Source organism: Tachysurus vachellii, chromosome 2 (genome assembly GCF_030014155.1).
Source record: "Tachysurus vachellii isolate PV-2020 chromosome 2, HZAU_Pvac_v1, whole genome shotgun sequence".
In the NCBI taxonomy this organism is placed as follows: Eukaryota; Metazoa; Chordata; class Actinopteri; order Siluriformes; family Bagridae; genus Tachysurus; species Tachysurus vachellii.
This window is the reverse complement of record NC_083461.1, coordinates 23,190,897-23,214,010: the sequence shown is the minus strand read 5'-3', so window position 1 is coordinate 23,214,010 and position 23,114 is coordinate 23,190,897. Positions and strand designations below refer to the sequence as shown.

General features: G+C 39.0%; 1 protein-coding gene across 4 annotated transcripts in view; it reads right to left on the bottom strand.

Annotated features, from left to right (window-relative positions):
* Nucleotides 1-15,821, bottom strand: part of tanc2b (tetratricopeptide repeat, ankyrin repeat and coiled-coil containing 2b) — a 159,735-nt gene extending 143,914 nt beyond the window's left edge. For 3 of the 4 annotated variants that reach the window (XM_060863869.1, XM_060863872.1, XM_060863873.1), the window contains exon 1: nucleotides 15,402-15,821. The gene's annotated coding sequence lies outside the window, so the exon portion shown is untranslated. Of the gene's footprint in view, nucleotides 1-6,222; nucleotides 6,369-15,401 lie in introns of all 4 variants that reach the window. The other variant, XM_060863870.1, reaches the window with a different exon arrangement.
* Nucleotides 15,822-23,114: the final 7,293 nt, after the last annotated feature.

Below are 23,114 nucleotides of genomic sequence, written 5' to 3'. Positions count from 1 at the left end.
GCTTGAGCCGGTTCGTCTCGGTTTCGGTAAATAGTCGTGAAATGTGAACGCAAAGGCTACCACAACGCAAATGAGCAAGCTCCCAATGGTATTAAGTTAATGCTCTGAGTGACATCTTGTGCAGGCAGAGCAGGAGATGCGGACAGAATAGACGTCCACAAACACTGTGACCATCGGGTTTGTGATGTGTAGTGTTATGATTTACAGTACTCATGTTCTCTGTAAAGTCTTTCTTGATTGCTATATGTGCCTTATATTAGTTTGTCTTTATCTAAGGATTTTAGAAATTAAGTAAAAGACCCACCAATTCAGGCAAATTATATTTCCAAGGAGACAGGAGAAGAAGCTTCACTGCAACCTGGTACGACATTCAGTATTCATTCAGTATTGAGCATTCAAAACTACTGGTCTATTCAACTATGTAATCACACACAAAAAGCTTAACGCTCTCAACCTTGCAATTAAATTAACATTTAACATTTACTGAACACAGTTTTTGTTCCAGGTTGAATACCCCACACTCCTCCACCTCACCCTGCAAATAAATTGGTCTAGAACCACCGCTGTATTTTTAGTTGTTTTTGTTGAGTCCATGTTGATCATTGAATGTATTTGTCATGTCATTTAATTATCATGTAATTTGTAGTGTTGCATAGGTATTTCTGTTTTTCTTTAGAATACTAGGGGCTATACTGTATATTCATAGAAAAATTCCAGAAAAAGTTGTTCATAAGCAGATAATAGTTGGACCTTCAGCCACTAAAATTCTCTGTACGTTTATCCAAGAGAGGGAAAATAAAGTGAGTGGGCAAAATTGAACAACAGTGTACTGGTAAAAAGCAATTCCTATCCCTTCCCTTAACAAATCAACGGTTTGAGGTAAATGCACAGCAAAAAATTGTCTTTATTGGGATCACTGGTGTACAGAAACAGACCTTGTAGTCTGCTCCATTTGAAAGCAAGATCTCTGTAGAGCTCCATTCAGCAGCTAATTTAATTCTACTGTCATCTCAGCATAAGTAGTGTCAAGGACCAAAGATGAGGGTTGAGAGCTTCTCTATCAGCTCCTTTGTCCTCTGGAACCTGAAAGTTTACAGCAGTAAACACAGTAAGCCATAAATACTCAGATAAATGAGCCGACTTGACAAGCACTAAACGCCCCTCTACTGAGCAGTTAATCTGAACAGAACATACAGAGCCTTCACAACCTTCGCTGGACGACGAAGGCAAGGTTTCCATACATCTGTTGCAATTCAGATGTAATTCAGTCATTAGTGTCTGTAATAGATGCACCACCAAACAAGGTAAGTGATATATTTCAAATAACTTCAAGCATCTCTTACATCATTCACTCAGACAATACACTACACCTATAAGCTGATTCTCTCATTATAACAGAAACTATTTCACTCCTTCAGCATGACGCTTTGATGAAAGTTCAACTGAACTCCTCCTAGACCAGATACAGAACAATGAAATTATCAGAGTCAGGTTCTCTCAGATCTTTCATATGAGAGACCACCAGGATAATATGTTCTCTTTCTTATTCTCTCTCGACTCTCCTATCACTCTCTCATGGAGAATTTAGCAGGAGATCAATTAGCAGCTCATGGGCCATTGCTCTCTGTATCCTCTAACCTTCCTCTATTGGCTGCCTGACACTTAACTTCATGAAGAGATACTGTGCAAGCCAAAAATAGACTAACTGCGAACTGAAATGTGTAAACTGGAGATAAAAACAATGGCAGTGCTCTTCTAAAAAAGAGCAGATGGTCAGTAGAGGGCAACTAAAATCAAGTTACTAAATTCCTCATAGGACTGAATGGCAACAGATTCGTTTTATTGCTTAACTATTAATAGTTTACAGCTATGAATAAGAGTATTTCTAATTTTTTGGCTACGGTAGTGTCTGGTTCATTGAGTTCTCTTACTGTATGTGATATAATTTACAGTACATGAGAATGCATGAGACTGGATAAACCACACACAAGACAAGCTGGTTCATGTTGAGAACCTTTTTTTCACTGGTTTATTGACTCTGCTTCTGTATGATGTTAAAGTTTCAGTGCACTGGGTTTAGAGTGACAAGTAAAAGAAGTGAAGTGGTGCAGGGTATGTTGTGTCATGTCAAAATGAAGACTGAGCGAGAAGCAAACTTAAGTGTAATGTTAAATGTCAGAGATGCTGATGTTGGTGAAGCCACTAATGCAGGGATCTACAGCTCTATATATATATATATATATATCTTCCTATATAATCCTATATAATCCTATATATAAGATGACCCCAAACGCATAAATGTGCATTAAAATAATGCATCAGATTCATCATGCCAGCGATCTCTCTATTTAATATTTCTATTACCCATATAATTTAAATTGTCAAAACTGAACTGTTTTCATTAATTCAAATAAATAAACAATTACATTTACTTTAATTCCAATCCATCTAACTAAGCAAGGAGAGACTCTCAATGCCTACATACTGGATTTATAAGGTACAGGAACCCACAGAAAACTCATATTGACACGCGGAGAAAGTGCAAAACTGCACATTGACAGTAGAACAGGCTTAAGATTGAACCAGGGACCCTAGATCCCCTGTGTAGATTTATTTATTGTGATAGACTGTAATTAATATCAAAAGTTTAATCCAAACACAAGCACATCAACAAACAAAGCTTTTAATTCTAATATGTATTGAAGAGTAAGTGCATTGTTTATTACATTAAATCAAGAGTAAGTGTGTGCTAAATGGGTTTGAAGCAGTCGATTTGAGTGACTCAGACTGTCTGAAAGCAGTCGAGCTCTGTGGGTGGATAAGAATGCTAACCTGAAAGCAAACGCAGCACCATTTTACTCCAAATAAGCCCTCCAACACTCTCCTGTACACATGGCACGTTGACACCAAATGCCTATAGGCTAAAAGTCCCTTTTCCGATGCAGGGATTATTATACCAATGAGATCAGTCAGGCACCATCACTAAAACTATCTATAAAACAGATAAACTGATTCAGTGTGCAGCGATCTCAAGCATGACGTAGCACTGAGATGATAGCTGTTATCAAATTAGTGGTGGAAAATACTTGAGCAATTGCACTTTGTATTACTCTCTCACTCACTCACTCACTCACTCACTTTCTACCGCTTATCCGAACTACCTCGGGTCACGGGGAGCCTGTGCCTATCTCAGGCATCATCGGGCATCAAGGCAGGGTACACCCTGGACGGAGTGCCAACCCATCGCAGGGCACACACACACTCTCATTCACTCACGCAATCACACACTACGGACAATTTTCCAGAGATGCCAATCAACCTACCATGCATGTCTTTGGACCGGGGGAGGAAACCGGAGTACCCGGAGGAAACCCCCGAGGCACGGGGAGAACATGCAAACTCCACACACACAAGGCGGAGGCGGGACTCGAACCCCCAACCCTGGAGGTGTGAGGCGAACGTGCTAACCAGTAGCCACCGTGCCCCCCACTTTGTATTATTTAGAGGTATTTATGCTTTACTTGAGTCTTCGTGAAATGAGATACTTATACACTTAATTCCATCCATCCATCCATGCATGCATTCTTTATAACATTTACCCTACTGGCTTGTGAGGAACCTGGAGCCTGTCCAGGGATACTCAAGGGACACAAGGAAGAGTTCACACACAATCACAAACACAGAGATGCCAATCAGCTTACAGTGCACATCTTTGGTCGTGAGTTTGAATCCCAGGTCCACCAAGCTACCACTGCTGGGCTCCTGAACAAGGCCCTTAACCCTTACTTGTTACTTGTATGAAATAAGGTAAGATGCTCTGGATAATCGCATCTGCTCAATGCCGTAAACGTCTTTGGATTATCCGAGGAAACCAGAATACATGGATGAAACCCCAAGGCATGGAAAGAACATGCAACCTCCACACAAATGGCAGAGTCAGGAATCAAACCCCCACCCAATGTGTTGACCTATAGTAAAAGGCTGCAGTCTTGAACTTGAGGATAAGGGCCTCTGGTCCTACCTCAGTAAAATGTCCAAGTAATCTAAGATGCTGGATTAAGGATACTGTCTCTTTGGCGATGTAGGTTTGAATCCCAGTGCTGCCAGATGGGCTTTTTGGTCAAAAGCAGGAGAGTTCCTTTAGAAGAAGTGGCAGGTATCCACAGAGTCTTAAGTCTAAATGAATCGTGGCCAATGACCTATAATGAGCAAAGGCCCCACCTTAGATCTGGAAATGGTTAGATATCTCTTATAGAAAAAAGAAAGTTGCCTGGCTAGTCTGAATAGAGCATGTCATAATCCTATCTAGAACGTCATAGAAGTAGTCATAGAACTCTCTAGAACAAAGGATTGGATTAGGTCTGCTCAACTAAGGAATTGTCCTATTGTCTGTGAAATCTGTGCTATCTCACCTTAACCGCTCCCTTCCTTTCTATGACAGCACAGCACATTCCTCAGAACATAGATACAATGAGCAAGAGAAGCAGCCATCTAGTTTGCTCAGCAAAAGAAAAAACTTCACTTCATAATATGTGTTGGCAGCGTACGAGGTATCCAAGAGGTTAAGGCATTGAAGTGCAAATCCAGCATGCTTTGTGATGTAACTAAGATTTAAGGTCATTTGGCTGACCTGGGTGAATAAGAGGTTACGATTATGGACTGCTAATCCATGCAGGTTGAATCTGGGCACTCTGTACATAGTGGAACCTAGCTGCCAAAGGAGTGCTTTGGATCTGCTTAACTATGGGATTGACTATGTGATTTTTGCCACATCTGCAAGCTTCAATCACACCAGAAAAAACCCTTCTTTTCATAATCTGTGTTTCATAGGATGAAACCTTTAGACAAAGTGGCCCTCTGCATGCATAGTTAGAGTTGATTGGTTATATTTTCATGCTGATTAGAAAATTAGAAGGAAGCGTACATAGTGCAGATGTTATCGTTGGCTGTGAGTGCAAGTATCTTTCCTGACCTTACAGACCTTCCAAAAAGCCCAACCATGGGTAGTGTGGCCAATTTGCCAAAGGGGTGCGTGATTATACTTCCAGTCTCTTTGGAGCTGTGGGTGCAAATCCCACTGCTGCCAGGAGATGTTTTGCTAAAATGCAAATACTACAGATGTTACAGCTGAGCACGGGGTCTTAAGTCTAGACGAGTTATGGCCAATGACCCGACACGAGCCAAGACCATGCTTTAGCTGGAATGGTTAGATGTCTCCTGTAGAAAGAAAAAAGTTCCCATGCTAGACTGATTAGGGCATGTTCAGAACCTAGCAACCCAAGGAATTGATTAGGTCAGCTCGACTATGGAATTGTCCCATTCTCTGTGAACTTTGGGCCATCTGCTCCATTCACTGTACATGGGTAGACACCGCATGCCTCAAGACATGCATCCGGTTTTCATTAAGTGCATTTCTTTATGCACAAAAAAAACCTTCTTTTCATAATCTTTGTTGAAAGACATACAAAACAAAACAAAAACAAAACAAAACGCCTCAGATGAGGTGACCAAGGGGTTAAGATGATGGCTTGCCAAGCCATTGGGCTCTGTATCTGTGGGAGTGAATCCCACCTGTGCTGTGTGTCATATACCCACATGTTTACAACAACATCTGGTTTTGTTGCTGTCTGTTTCACACCTACAATGCCTATGAGCAGTATGTTTCCTACAGGTTCTCAAGACCATACTCGTGTGGACTGACTGCCTGAACTGGAATTCTGAGTGGAATAAGCCTTCTCACTTCTCACATCAGTGCCCAATCTCACTAAAGCTTGTGTGGCTGAATGAGCACAAATCCCCTCAACTTCACGGAAAAGTGGAGATTATAACAGCCCATGGTTTTAAAATGGTGTATGTGTATGGTATAGTGTACCTAAATGATGTAAGAGAATTCACCACAACAATAAAATCAATAGAAAACACATTCTATTACTAAATAATGGGTCAATCCCAAATAAAGCCGTATATACATATTGTACAGCGGATGGAAACATTTTATATAATATTTATTTTGTGAGCTCTGGCTTTAATTATGTATGGTCTAGTTATAAAAGACTAATAGATCTAATAGATCGCTCGCATGACATACCCATATCTCTCTTTCTACCCTTCCAACACTTCAGTCCTGTGGGGGATTTCAGCAGGAGATCAATTAATAGCTCATTAGGTGATGCCTGACTGTGTGTCATCTATCTGCAATTTCAAAACGCACATTCCACCTACCTGCAGAATAATGCTGACATGCTGGCCTCTCTCGTTTTAAGGGCGCTTGAGTGGCTTGAGGGCAACCGTATGAGATTATGGTTCCTCCTCACCACATGACACAGACACAACCCTCTTCCTCACATCAAATGAAACATTAAGAGCTCCTAAAACGTAAAAACATGCAAACGGAATACCTGAAAAGGGCATACAGACATTTCACAGGAATATCAAAGAAGGTAATAAGCGCTGTGACTGGGAAAATGGATTTCATAATTGAATGGACTAGTAATTGAATTGCATGGGAAGAACTATTACTGAACAGTTGGTACTAAAGAATGAAGAAAAGCAGGATTTTAAAGGGAAAATAATGTGTGTGTGTGTGTGTGTGTGTGTGTGTGTGTGTGTGGGTGTGTGTGTGTGTGTGCTACTTGCTGTAAAAAAAGAAATGTAATTTCGTTTCACTCTGCCAATTCTAGAAAAACCCAAATGCAAGAGCATTCAATTTGTTACCAGTATCATAGTTTTTAAATCTATGAATGCTATGGATGAAGGAAAACATAACTATGGCATGCACCTTTCACAATGATTATATGGATCTACATATACCTAATAATAATAAAGACTGTATTTATAAAGTAGGACTGGCCTGGTTATTAAAGAATATCATAAGACAAACTTGAAGTCATGTCACTGCATGGAATACAAGTAGTTTACATATAGTTTTTTTTCTTTACTATGTCTTTGTTTGCTTTAACATTTCACTTTCTTTTCATTGGAAATGAACCTGTATCAGCATGTCACTGCTCTGTCCACAAACAAGGGCCATGAAGACATTGTTCACCAAAGTTTTAGTGAAAGAACCTCAGTGGAATCCACTGGACCCTGTTTCTAAATCTACAATTACAATCTACCATCTTTATGGAGCATCTACTTTGAAGGTAAGAACTACTAGAGCTTTTTGGCAACAAACACTCAAGTTGGGTTTGGCATAATAATAGTTGGTTGAACAAAAAAAACAACCCAAGTATGAGTATGTTGAAGGTCATGGCAACCTTGTTAGTATCAGAGGTGGGTAGTAATGAGTTACATTTACTCCGTTACATTTACTTGAGTAAGTTTTTGAAAAAATTATACTTCTAGGAGTAGTTTTGAATCATATACTTTTTACTTTTACTTGAGTAGATTTGTGAAGAAGAAACTGTACTCTTACTCCGCTACATTAGGCTACAATGATCTCGTTACTTTTCTTTTGACCTCTTTGGTATTCTACGCATCAATTTTAATGTTTTATTTTGACAGAGAGAGAAACTTCCGCTAAGGCTCTACCACGTTACTGTGTTTCACCAATCAAATGTAGTTGTGCAGTCTCGTCACGTTACCATACTCAATCTCAGCGGCGGGACGCGTTAGTTAGCAACACAGCAGTTTTGTCGAGTTCAGCTGTTTCAAGTTTTTTTTTATGTGCTCAACTTTACTCAGCGCCGCAAGAGCCGACAAACAGATGACATCAGACGTGTCGTTTCTTACAGCGCCGAACACACATATTTAAAGGGATAGTTCACTCAAAATGAAAATTCTGTCATCATTTACTCACTCTCATGTTGTTACAGACCTGTATAAATTTCTTTGTTCTGATGAACATGAAGGAAGATATTTTGAGAAACAAAAACAGCTTTGCAACCAGAAGCTTTAGCTTACCTGAAACTAAGGAAAGCACTAGAGGCTTCCTGAAATTAATTAAAGGAGTAGAGATGTATTTCATTATTATTGCACTTTCATCAAGGCATCAAATGTGCAACAATCACAACACAAAAGAACTGAAATGTGTGTGTGTTTCCTTCTGTTGTTCTGTCACTGGAGACACACACACACAGTTTATGAGAATTTATGGGCTGCCTCGTTCTAGTTCTGCCTGGTAAAAGTATAAAGGTTTGGAAATTTGTGTTACTTGTGCATATTTATTTTTTTTATTATTATTTTATTTATTAAGTACTTGAATTTACCTGAATTATTTTAATTTAAGCTATTTTGTAATTAATTTTAATTTATTTTATTGATTGGATGAGCCATACTTTGCCTAAAAATTATTTTGTATTTTTGTCTGTCTGATTGTTGTCGTGTTAAAAAATAAATCAGACGTTACTCAACAGTTACTCAGTACTTGAGTAGTTTTTTCACCAAGTACTTTTTTACTCTTATTCAAGTAATTATTTGGATGTCTACTTTTTACTTTTACTTGAGTCATATTATTCTGAAGTAACAGTACTTTTACTTGAGTACAATTTTTGGCAACTCTACCCACCTCTGGTTAGGATACATCTCATTATGAATTTCTTAAGTATCAAGGTTTTAAATTAAATTCTGCCTGACACTGAATTCTGTCATGATGTTAGGACTGAAGTCATGTTTGGATCTTCCAGCAACTAAAACCTGTCACAAACCTGTCACAAAATCGAAGCTTTTTTTTTTTCATCCCAGTGCGCTTGCCTGAACCACTCTAAATATCCATGTGCTCAGCTAAAGAAGAGAATCTTCAAAGTCTCTATCAGTGAATACATCAACGCTGGTTCACTAGGTCACAAACCTAGGATAATATCAACCTAGGACTCACAACACTCACTCTCTCACTCACTCATCTTCTACCGCTTATCCGAACTACCTCGGGTCACGGGGAGCCTGTGCCTATCTCAGGCGTCATCGGGCATCAAGGCAGGATACGCCCTGGATGGAGTGCCAACCCATCGCAGGGCACACACACACTCTCATTCACTCACGCAATCACACACTACGGACAATTTTCCAGAGATGCCAATCAACCTACCATGCATGTCTTTGGACCGGGGGAGGAAACCGGGGTACCCGGAGGAAACCCCCGAGGCACGGGGAGAACATGCAAACTCCACACACACAAGGCGGAGGCGGGAATCGAACCCCGACCCTGGAGGTGTGAGGCGAACGTGCTAACCACTAAGCCACCGTGCCCCCCACTCACAACACAATTTATATTTTTTTTAATAAACCAATTAATATTTTTTTAATAACTCCTGTACTAAATGCTAGGGTGCCATAACTTTACTTCAGTTAAAGATTTTTGAAAAAAATTTGTAACCCATTTTACCAAAAGTAATAGCAATAATTTTGGAGCAAAATACATATTAAAAATATACATTTAATGCTGAAAATATAAACAATGAGGAAAGAACTAATCAGAGCTACAGCCTCTTAAGAATGAAAATGGACGTTGGATTTATTCATTTATTGTAAATTATTTAAAAAATCCTACCAGGACTATTTGTACGTTAAGCTTTATTATCAACATGTTATCTTTAACGCCGTCCAACATTTATTTTGCAATAAAATTGTTTAACAGCTCGTTATATTAACCGTAAGAATTTCTCCATGTAACCCGAAGCAGCACACAACCACAAATTTCCCACAGAAACCAAACAAATACAGCGCCAACCAACAGATTAGCACCAGAAACCTTTAGCATAAATTTTTATGAATTTGTTAATGATGGGTCATGCTGGGATGAAAAACTTGTACACAAGATACAAGTAAACTACTGACAAACCAATGGATTTATGAAGCAGAAAAAAGAACAACATGTACCAAAGTGAATAAAAAAGGAACGTCTGGCATTAAAATAGGAACTGCTCATGACTCACATTTGCACAAGCATGCATGACTCAAAAACAAAGTGGACACCAGAAATAGGAAGGTTCTTTACAACTAATCGCTTAAAAAAAAGCAGAAACCTAAACTCAGTGTATTATAGCCATTAGAAGTCAAAAATCTGCTATGTCTGGTAGTTGTAAGCGGCAAGAAGTAATAATCTGCAAAGAACAATTAATAAACAATAGTCATTTTATTTCAGTTATGATATTTTGCCCCTTTATTTCTTACACGCTTTATGCAGTACAAATACATGTTGATTGCAAAGAGAAAAGGATAAAAGCAGCAAATAGCATCAATTCAAGCTGAAATTATGCACTTTTTAATATTATATTTCCAATCCAATGCGCTGCATAAATTAAAAAAGAGCAAAACTCATTTACTCACAGGCTGCATTGTATCTTTGTAAATTAAAGACAAAAAAATACCTAAGTTATGTTGTGTTTGTGTTAACAAAGAATGGATTGTTACTGAATGATTATTGCACAGAATTTGAAATTTTCAAGTGTAGCCAATCCGCATACGATAAGTTTTTAATATGCGAGAAAATTCAAAGCTCCACACAGACAATATCTTGATCTCAGAGATCTTGGAGCTGTGAAGTGGGAACATTACCTTCTTTAACTTTTTTGTGCATTTTTTTTGTGCATTCTTTTCCTCTCTATTTACATCTCTATTTTCTTGGCCTCCTCTCTCCCATTTCATCGCTTTGTCTCCGTTCTCTTTGTACCACAAGATTGCTTTTCATATGAGAACATCTTCAGAATATCTATTCAAAAGGTGATGTACAACCAGCATGTTGCGATTAAACTGGTCTTTTTGAGTTTAGACTCCATTAAAAACATTTGCTTCCTCCGCAGTAGCTCTCGGAGCGCTCATGATGCAACAAAGTGGGCGTCAAAATAAAGTTCAGTCTGTTTGACTTCATGCAAATTCGAAGAAAAGAGTAACAACATCAGAAATCTCGCACAAAGGTGGCTGAACTCTGTTTCATATCTAAATAGGTAATACAAGCCAGGTCTGGCCTTCATTAGATTCTTTTGTGTATCATTAGGCAAAAATAAACTTTGTCATTTTTATTCAAAATTGTATTTTTTTTTGTTAAATCTGCTTTGAGACAATGTCTATTGTTAAAAGCACTATAATACACTACACTATACTATACTATATATTGAATTACATTGAATTGAATTAATCAAATGAGGCATGTTTGTCACTGGAGTTATTAGTTACCCACTAAATTAAAAATAAGATAAAAACATGCAAATAAAATGACAGAAAAGGCTACCTTATTGTCACTGGGCCTCATTTATCAAGCTGGATACAAACAAATGTATTTGTAAATTGTTTGATGGATTATTTATGGGAGATATGATCAGAATTTATTAGTATGAGTTTAACAATTTATTAGAGAACACCTGATTCAACACCTGATTTCACACCTGAAACAACTTCTTATTCCACTCCAGATTCAACACCTGATTCCACACCCTATACCAATTCTTATTCCACTCCAGAACCCACACCTGATTCCAATCCAGATTTAACACCTGATTCCACACCTGATTTCACTCCAGATTCAACACCTGATTCAACACCTGATTTCATACCTGATGCCACTTCTTATTCCACTCCAGATTCAACACATGATTCCACTCCAGATTCAACATCTACTTCTACACCTGTTTCAACACCTGATTTCACACCTGAAACCACTTCTTATTCCACTCTAGATTCAAAACCTGATTCCACACCTGATACCACTTCTTATTCCACTCCAGATTCAACACCTGATTCCACTCCAGATTTAATACCCTAATCAACACCTGATTCCACTCCTGATTGAACACTTGATTCCACACCTGATTCCACTCCCGATTCAACACCTGATTCCACACCTGATTCCACCTATTTAGTTGATCTTGGCTTTCACTAGAATCAGGTCTTCTGCTTTGTTAGAATGAAAACATGCACCAGCCCTTCCTGAATAAGTATGGACAACTCTGCCCTGTGGAAAATATTTGTGATGAAAATCAGAGTGAAAATAAAGTGAACAGGTTTTCACTAACATTGGAGGGTCAGAAATGTTCCTCAATCTCACCTGTAAACCTGGACTGATCTCACCCCAGTCCATCTCTGAGAACTGATAAACCTTTATACAGCCAACAGGCCAGATTCAGCCAGTCAATATTCACAATTTCATACTTCATTTGGTTCTATTTTTTGTACATATCATTATTTGACTGTTTGATGTTGTGTGAATGTAATAGCAATTTAATTTCGAGACATTTGCCAAGAAACCTTGGTGAAATTTACAGTGAATGTCGAAAGTCTATCTCAGCTTTTATCTGCAATTTACGGCTACCGAGAAGTACAAAATATTAGACAGTGTCAGTGAAATCACCTGCAGTGTGTTTAATGACATTGTTTCTTTGGCAACAATTCAATAAACAAAATTAAAGTAATCTAAATTTGAAGGAAAATATTTGGAACCATGTTTCTGCCAATTGTAGGCAAAATAAATCCACTATGGTATGAATTCATTCATTCATACAGGATCTCTTTTATTTTACTTTGTTTAAGATCTGATTCCACTCCAGATACCACACCTAATTCCACAGCGGATTACAATCCAGATTTAAGACCTAATTCAATTCCAGATTCTGTAACCGATTTTTTCGAAGGCTTTACACAACCTGCATTACATTTGATGTGCAAAAGTAAGCTTATTTGTAGCATGTTTAGATTCAGACTTCTGGGATTTTTTATTTTTTTGAGATCTGTAATCACTAATGAGAATTCAATCAACTAATGAGAATAATTAGAACATGCAACAGCCTAACTGGGGGGCACGGTGGCTTAGTGGTTAGCACGTTCTCCTCACACCTCCAGGGTCGGGGTTCGATTCCCGCCTCCACCTTGTGTGTGTGGAGTTTGCATGTTCTCCCCATGCCTCGGGGGTTTCCTCCGGGTACTCCGGTTTCCTCCCCTGGTCCAAAGACATGCATGGTAGGTTGACTGGCATCTCTGGAAAATTGTCCGTAGTGTGTGATTGCGTGAGTGAATGAGAGTGTGTGTGTGCCCTGCGATGGGTTGGCACTCCGTCCAGGGTGTATCCTGCCTTGATGCCCGATGACGCCTGAGATAGGCACAGGCTCCCCGTGACCCGAGGTAGTTCGGATAAGCGGTAGAAAATGAATGAATGAACAGCCTAACTGTAAATGTTATTTCCTTACCCTGCTTTGTGTGTGCCATCATTTACACATTTACAGTACACAGTAACTCTCCTGCAAAGACTGAGTTTCACAATCATTTCCATTCAACTTGTTTTTGTCTTTTTTTTTGTGCTCTGACATGCGATTTTTGGCTTTGGGCCTTTAAATGAACAAGGTGTGTCTTTCCAAAACATGTCAACAAAGACTCAAAAAACTCCTGTAAATGAGGTTTTAGGTTTAAATTGATTTTGTTTATGCAAAGGGGTTTTCTGGCAAGTCTGGTGAGAAAAATATTGATTTAACCCATTTTTAAATAAGGCTGCAATGTAACAAAATAAAAAATAATGTAAATGAATGCCTTCTGAATGCACTCTATTGGAACATTTTTAGTGTTTTTCAGTCACAGTGACTTTTATAAAGAGCAAATTATTTAAGTAGAAGTTATAGAAAAGATAGTGTAGCGAGTGGCAAAGCAATTTAGATTGCTCCTTCCATCACATTCTCGCTAAAAGCAAAGCCATCGAAAAACACATCAACACATATTTGCACCCTGTCTTTCAAAATCAGCTCATATACCCGAGCATATAAAAAGCTGAAGAGCCCCCAGAGTGTGGGCCCTGATTGGCGGTTTATTTCAGCTTCCATTTCCAATACATCTAAAAAAAAAAATGTGATTTGGCAGCAGCCCACCTCTGCCTCCACTACTCCCATTTTCTGACCATTTTTTCCCTTTTGATAACATTTAGTTTGATGCAGATGAAGGTAGTGGGAGGGAGACGACTAAAATATGATGCAGAGGCAGGAAAAATAAAACAGCGAGAGACAGGAAACATGCATCTTTGAGAACAGCAGTCGGCTGTCGAAAGAGAAGCAATCCAACCGAGACTGCCACATCAAAGCTAGTCCAAACAATTCACTAATACACACTTAAAACGACTGTTGTGCCATTAGCAAAATCGACATTTTAATATTCAAAACACCAGTGATGGAGAAACCATTTCTAAACAATCGGCAGCATGTCCTGTATTAAATAACTGACAAAATGGCACAAAAAAACGGGCCAGTCATTAGCTACGCGTCTCCAAAATAAGTGTGTGTTATCACCTTGCACCAGTTCCTGTGCACTTCCTGTCTCTTTGATTGAATAAGCATGGAAACTAGGCCTAGCCTCACTCGTGTTAATAGATAAAGCTTAAAAGACAACAATAACAGCTGTACATTACACTACACCGACAGATTATATAATGCTATTGGTGTGTAGCATTTAGTAAAAAAAAAGAAAAGAAAAAAATTCAATTGTCATTAATTATCTGCATTAATAATTATGACAATGGACGATGTGTGTGTGTATATATGTATGTGTGTGTATGTGTGTCTGTGTATGTGTGTGTATGTATGTGTTTGTGTATGTATGTATGTGTCTGTGTGTGTGTATGTATGTGTATGTTTGTGTGTATGTGTGTGTGTATGTATATGTGTGTGTGTATGTATATGTGTGTGTGTATGTATATGTGTGTGTGTATGTGTGTATGTATATGTGTGTACTGTATTTGTGTGTATGTATGTGTGTGTATATGTATGTGTATGTTTGTGTGTATGTGTGTGTGTGTACTGTATGTATGTGTGTGTACTGTATGTGTGTGTGTGTGTGTTATAGAGAGAGAATGCTAGTGGAAGAAGAAAACTTGATTAAGATTATATTCTTATTGTTAACGTTTGCACAGAACCTCTTTTTCTTTTCTGATAATGATACCAGTACTTAAACCTTGCCTGTCAGCTGATATCAACATGACTTACACACAACTGCAGCACATTTAACCAGGTTTTTTTTTCTCTTTCACATGGTTCATGGTTACATGGCTACTTATTGGTATGGAGGGGAACAAGAATCAAAATAATGTACTCAGATGTGCATCACAGCTCACACACACCAGTGATCTGAATAATCTGCATTCTCTTACTGCTTGGGTTTCATGCATAACTCAGTGCCAAAAGCTTGGTTATTAAATATGACCCAAATGAAAGAATTATTTTGCTGTCCTAAATAAGTCGCACGTGCTGTTTAATGTTTAATGTCTGGTGTAAAATATGACTGTCATCAGACGGTGTACAGGGAAGGAAACGGTTGGACGTGTTAGATGTGTTTCCAGGAGTCCATCATTCACCTGTCCTTTGGATCAGACACCTAAACCCAGGGTTCGACATTGTCATCTCTAACAACAACAACACTTTTAACTCACATGAATAAATAACGTGAATTGATCAGACTGCATCATCCTGGATAGGAGCTCTGAGGAATAAACTCACCTGGAATAAACGCGTCAGATGCTCAGATCAGCCGGTGAAAGCTGAATAGTGTCCTCAGGATCACTGCAAAATCTCAGCGTGTCACAGAATCGCGTTTTGCTTTCATGCCATATTGTCGACCCACGCTGTCAGTGGCTCAGACGCGCGCGCGTGCGTGCGTAATGATGGTCCAGATCACCTACCTTTCTCGTGTTATTATAATACTAATAATCATAATAATAATACCAATAGCAGTAGTTTTTTTTTACTTCCTATTTGTCCTTGGTGCACTGGTACTTCTAACGTCCTCTTTGCTGTATTTATCGTTTTCGGTTCTGACTACACTAAGATATTTCTTCTCCAGTAGGTCAGAATCGTTTTTTACTGCGTTCCACAAACGATCCATTAATAAAACTGAAAATAAATAAAAATACAGCTATACACACGGACACGTTAAGCTCTGCCCATAATGACTGTACGCTCATGAATTATTCATACAGGGTGGGCGGGGCTAACGCGTTTGTGAAGGAGGGGCGGGTTCAAGGTCGGTCTCAGTCAGCAGTTTGTACTGAATGCTCTCAATGCTACAGATGATGTGATTACACGTGGACACCGGTAGCTGCTTGGGGGAAATTAAAGGCTTAAAGGGCTACTGGGAAGCTGAAACCTAATATCTAACAATAGGTCAACAATGAAACTGTTATGATTGACCAATACATTTTATCTCGATCATATTGTCTCTTCGATGACAATAAAACTAATATTACTAATGAAAATAATCTATATGTCAGTGTTGATGTTGTCAGATGTAAATAATATCGTGGCACATTCGCTGACTCGCTCACACACACATACTGCCGATGCTACATGGTCGGCTGATTAGAGTTTATTGTCATGGATTTTGCAGATTTACACGTGTTCCTAATAAAGTGGACATGAGTGTTTTGTGTGTATATATGCAGTATACTGTAAATGCACTGCTACTGTAGTATGAGTAACGAGCACTATACACTGATTTGTGGGCAATTCGGTCTTTAGTTGCTGGTTGCGGTGGTTTGGTTGGTAGCAAGAACTTTGGTGTCTCACTAATTCTGTCTAGAGATGATAACAAAATGTACACTCTCTTTAGTGTTATAGTTAATGGAAAGAATTCAAACGTTGTCTTTTCGAAGAACTGAAAGCCAATAAAAACACTGTTCTATTTGGGTTCGTAAAATACTTTAGGTTTAAAGATCGTAGGATCCGACTAGCATTGTGCGACTTTGGCTGTCAGCGAAAATCCACTTTTGACTTAGTGACGAATATGAGTTACATAATTCATTCAGTCCATCTGTTCATCCAGTCTCCCTTGTGATACAAACCATTAGCTCCTTCGCTCATTAATAAGTACCAGGATTTTTTCCCACCCTGATTATGTAGAGCTTAGAAATTAAATCCTCTGACTGTTGCAGAGAAAATAAGGTAATCACTTAATCATGGCTGTCTAGGCAGTAGAAAATCACATGTGTGAGTCTTTCTGTTTGGCCCTGAGAAAGATTACTCATCTCAGACAGCTTCTGTATAGCTTCACCTACTGAAGGTCTAGAAACTTTTTTTTAAGGAAAAACAGCACAAGTAGGCTGAAAGTACATCTCTGATTTATGGAGTAATATTCTGAATTTGGGGGGGCACGGTGGGTTGGAGGTTCCGTGCCTCAGGGGTTTCCTCCGGGTACTCCGGTTTCCTCCCCCGGTCCAAAGACATGCATGGTAGGTTGATTGGCATCTCTGGAAAATTGTCCATAGTATGTGATTGCGTGAGTGAATGAGAGTGTGTGTGTGCCCTGTGATTGGTTGGCACTCCATCAAGGGTGTATCCTGCCATGATGCCCGATGACGCCTGAGATGACGCCTCCCCGTGACCCGAGGTAGTTCGGATAAGCGGTAGAAAATGAGTGAGTGAGTATTCTGAATTTGCACATGATAGGTTTCATACCGTTCTTGTCCAGATGTGAATCGGAACACATGCAGAAATTCTTTTTCGTTACTTAATACAGTCGAATATGAAGAAAAACGCCGCCTGGTCTTTTTTCCCCCTCAGTCAGCGGTTCATTTCTGTGCTCGCTGTAGCCTCAGATTTCTTTTCTTGCTTGACAGCACTGGATCTTCACATGGTCCACTGTTGTTGTAACTCATCTGCCTCAAGTTTTGACACACTGTGTGTTTTGAGATGCTTTTCTGTTCATCACGGTTGTAAAGAGTGGAGATTGTAGTCTTCTCCACCTGTTTGTATAAGCACTAGCCACATTATTAGAAGAACCTGCACTCCAGCTGACAGGAAACGTTCACGTCGAACATTACAATGGGTGAGAAATCGCATCTGATCTCACGGAAGCATTTCAGAAACTGCTGATCTCCTGAAATTGTCACTAAACCTAGAAATATTGGAAAAAAGAAGCAGGCAATCTTTACCTATCTATTTGTTGTTGTTGTTGTTGTTTCTCACACCATTCTGTGTAATCTCAAGAGACATGTAGGTGAAAATCCCAGAGATCACATTTCCCCCACCATTCTGATGTTAGAGCTCTGGACCTAGAACATGTTTAGCTGACTGAATAACTGCAAATCTATACAAAGAATGGCACATTTATAAAATATTTGGAAGCAATAATGAAGGTTAAATCGCTTGTTAGTGAACCTACCTACCTGATTAACACTCTTTAATTAGACTTTTTTTAGAAAACAGGAGTTTTAAACTTGGCATGTAGTTTAACAGTTTATGATGGTCAAGGTTAGGTTTCTTAATCGATGCTAGTTTGAAAGACGTAGGTGATGAACAAAAAAGTTAACTCAAAACATTCACACTGATTAAAGTTAGTTCAATAAGGCAGATTTTTTAAATAAAACTAGATATATTTATGGCATTTGTCAGACAGCCTTATACAGAGTGACTGAGGGAAGGGCCTTACTCAAGGGCCAAACAGTGGTAGCTTGGAAATGCTGAGATTTAAACCTTCTGATCAGTAGCCCAACATTTTAACCACTGAACCATTACCAATGCACTAACTGATGTGACTGGAGTTGTGTGACCATGGTTTCATTAATGCTAGTGCTGTATTTCGAGTAACACCCACTAAGTAGGTTGTCATTTAAGTCAGATATAAATTCAGAACAGGTTCCTTGTGTTCTATTCAAACTTCTGTTTGGTGAACATATCCATTATGTTAATAGGACATAAATTCATGCACAGATTTCTGGGTAATGCCTACAGCATCATTATAAATAGCTACAATGCCTTCTCCTCAGCCACTTAGACACAGACGGGTGTCTTATTTATAGTTATGTACTCATTTGGTCTTTGTTAGACACAGTACTTAGTAATATACCAGTGAGTTTACATTTCGAGCTTTAAACGTGTTGTTCAGTGTGATTTATTTAATGTTAGTAATTTGATTACTATGACTGATTTTCTCAAGGCTGCTAGTAGAGAGGCAGTTAACACAGACCACACTGTGGTGGTGATCACTGAGGTGACACATTAGTCTTCAAGAAACTGAAATGTGTCGAAGTTACACTCCTCTTCATCTCAATCCCTATAGTAAAGTCAGTGACGCTCGCCTATAGAGTAAATAACCAACAGAACTTCGCCCGTCCGCCTGCTGGCTCCAGTCTGCGAGTGAACGGTCGTTAGTGATAGAACTGTGTGGTACTCAGTCTAAAACTAGACTCTTCCTACACATGCCTCCATAATAGTGAAAGTTTTTTTTTTATTGCTATGTATATTCCATCACGGAAAACGATGCAGAGTCTCAGCAGCAACCAAAAAACAAACTCATCCCAGGTTCTTTTTGTTCCTCATTTGTAAACCTTGATTAGATTTTATAAAGATAAACAGATGTTTTATAAAGAACAGATGTTATACTATCTTGGTACTAGCATTTATAACTATAACCTATAATTATGTTATTGTGTTTAATTGCTTTTTTTTTTTTTTATTTCAGAATTTACTACTGACTGCATACTGACTTGTTCTGCCAAATGAATATCAGATACAACCGGAAGAACAAAGAAACAAAGCCAAACTTGAGGCATACAATGGATGCTTAGTGAATTGAGATCCAGAATTACTCCCTAAGATGGAAGAAACCTACAAAGGAACCAGCATCACAAGGGAAGCCATCCTCATCTTGGTGACACGGAAGAGTGTGATTATTAATCATTTCCTTTCTATAACTGTATACTAGATGGACATTGAGGTTCTCTTTAGGAGCGATGAGGATGGACAGGATTAGGAACGAGCACACCAGAGGGACAACTCAGGTTGTCTGTTTTGGCGACAAGGACAGAGAGACTAGATTGAGATGGTTTGAGACTAGATAGAGATGTACAGAGGAGGGAGATGGTTATATTGGTAGAAGGATGTTGGAGATGTAGCTGCCAGGTAAGAGGTCAAGTGGAAGGTCAAAGAGGAGATATATGGATGTGTTAAATGAGGACATGAAGTTAATTGGTGCGAGAGTAGAGGATCATGACGATAGAGTTAGGTGTAAACAGATAATTTGCTGTGGCGACCCCTAACAGGAAAAGACAGAAATGGAAGAACCATATACTAGATGGTCAAAAAGTGCAATTGTGCAACCAGGAGATTCATCCTAGTTCTAACGTAAAGTATGTTTTGTTGAAGTATCATGTATCATGTATTCATATATTTTATGAAAATGACAAATACACATTAATAAACATTAATCAGCACAGCTTTACTTTACTAAACAGAAATCGTTTCTTTTGTTCCCACATGCATCTCCAATGCTGATTGCTTTTCATCTATTGAAGCAGTGCCTGCGTATTTGTAACAACCATAATATTCATGGATAATCTTAAATAAGCAGCTGTGAACAACTGATAATAGTTTTTATCTCCTACACTTGGAGTACGTCCTTTTCAGGCCCGATTTTATCCCGATTTTATCCCGATAAATCCCGATTTTATAGTACAAATGTGAACTCGAAATGCAAAAGAAACGATTTAGACCTTACCACAATGCTGATAAATGAGGCCCCTGGATTTCTTGTTGCAGAGACCTTTTGAGGCCAAGCCAATACAGCCACCCGATGCGCTGGGTGTTGTGGCTTACAACCAGGAGCCAGTCTCTAAGGAAATTCCACTAGCTCTCTACGTACAGAAGGTGACAAACATCGCTGCCACTTGGTCCTGCTGCAAATGCCATTACAGCACTCTATTTTATGTCTGCATCTGTGGAAGGAAATTAATGTCAACATGAAAATTGATGGTATTCACAGTTTTTGAGCTGCTCCCAGAACAGCTGTCTCTGTTTTCTCTTATTGCTATGGAACACAACTTAAGTACCTTCGCATGCTGTTGTCTCTCAGTGGGGCGCTGTAGCGTTAATTCCGTTTAAATTGAACTAGCGTGGCACAGGTAGTCAGTGATTATCATTCTCTCTAAAACATATGTGATTAACGAGGAGGCAGTAGTGGTGTCCAGATGCTGGCGTGATACAATGTTTTATGAGCTTGAATAGCCACAAACCCTCTGTGTCGCATTAACATGGCAACTGTGGCAACCTAGCAACCAGTTGCCAGGGAGAGGCAATAGGCAGACCCCTGAAGAGCTGACTTGCTCATTTAGCAAGTGAGCCATGCAAAAAAACAGAATTCCCCCGTGACTCGGCAAAGGCCCTGGGTTGCCATGGTAACCGCATGGAAGTGATGGAGCATTTTTATTTTTTTCCTGCCCAGTGCTTGTGGGATTCCAATGTTATAACACTCATGCAAAGACAAACTGAGCTCACTTTCTATGACGCAGCCTTCACTTTCTATGACGCAGGTGCAGATGTAAGATCCTAAAGGTGTAAGACTTTAATGGTCATTAGAGGTACTAATGTTTATTTGTTTCCTGCTTTGGACATCAATTCTGCACAGATTTTTTTTAATCTGGATCTACTCTTGCTTCTAGTAACTTTGTACCACGTGTATAGTACCATTTAAAAGTCTACATCCTAAGACAACTATATCAACCAGTCATTCATTCATTTATTCGTTAGTTCTCATCCCTTCAGACTGGGGAACACAGGACGTGAGATGTGAATGTTCCGGGAAGTGGCACAGAGCAAGTTCTGGGAGGTGGAAGAAAACCAGAGAACCAGGAAACCCACATAGATGAATCGTAATGTCTCCATGGTAACCAAGAGACAATGTAGACAGGTGAGCAAAACTCCTGAGAGTTTTTATGAGCTCCTTTTAAATGAATGCTATTTAACGAACCAATAGCCATAAGTCTATTTATTAAAAAGTCACAATCAGTGGTTCATTTGTAGATGTCTAAGCTTTGTTACTCAAGTTAGTGGTTCAGGTTACACTATTCAAATCGTTTTGTTTAGCCTGTTTAAAACTTTTTTGCTTAATAGTTTGTCATCTAGTTTCACTACCTTACATACAGTATGCATGCCACGGGTGACTGCTTTAAATCTCTATAGGAAATTCAGCCTCCTGTAAAATTTCCTTTAAAACACAGCAATGAAATGTTTCTTATAGAAACTGTAGACGTTGGTCTGTATTATTCATCACACTTGGTGAAATTCAATACGTTACCAAATCAAATCATCAAACTTCTGGCTTCAGTATTGAGCTGTTCGTTCATTTTATACAAACTGTTTTCAGTAAACGGCGCAGTCTGGGGTAAAATCTCATTTAAATGCCCTGCGGAGAGAACGCTGTTGATGCACAGTTTAGTTTTGTTTGCAGATTCAGTGCACTGATTAAATCTCATTGGACGACCAGCTTTTAATAGATGGCTTTGTGTCCCATTTACACACACAGCTTCACTGTGTCAGTGAATGAATGGTTTTTGCGTTTAAAAAAATAATATTTATACATCTATATTAATGTTTATTATATCCTAATATTTATTGAACAGTCCGAGGTTTCATTGTCATGTCTGGGTGCGAGGCTTGTCTATTTGATGACTGGGAGATTTCTCAAAGTGGTCGAACATCGAAAACGGTAAGGAATGTGATGATGGACATCTCGAACGTAAAAATATCGGCCCCAGTCAGACTCGCAGAGTTCTCAGAGTAAATGTTATGTCTACTGCCATATCTCTAACATGAGTGACAGGTGAAGTTACACCTACCTCCGGGTACTCTGGTTTCCTCCCCCGGTCCAAAGACATGCATGGTAGGTTGATTGGCATCTCTGGAAAATTGTCCGTAGTATGAGAGTGTGTGTGTGTGCGCGAGTGAATGAGAGTGTGTGTGCCCTGTGATGGGTTGGCACTCCGTCCAGGGTGTATCCTGCCTTGATGCCCGATGATGCCTGAGATAGGCACAGGCTCCCCGTGACCCGTGGTAGTTCGGATAAGCGGTAGAAGATGAATGAATGAATGAATCACTGTAGGTACAGACCAGTGTAACACAATCTACTCTTTTTTGTTTGGGTCATTAAAGATTTTTATTTCTGACGGCAAACTAATTCATCTTGCGACTGATTAATTAAAACACTGGTTTCAATAACAATAAAAACAACAACACAAAATATGGACACCGACCCCTCTGGCGCTTTGGCTGGAATTCAATCTTAGAGACAAAAAGTGAGCCCAGTAAGGATGATTTCAAATCATGTGTCTAAAAATCTACGTGACCTGTTTATTCTGCATGTAAATGAAAATCAAACAATGCAGTGCGACATCATAAATCACCAAAAAAAAAGTTATTTCTGTAATAAAAAGTCACCTTTAG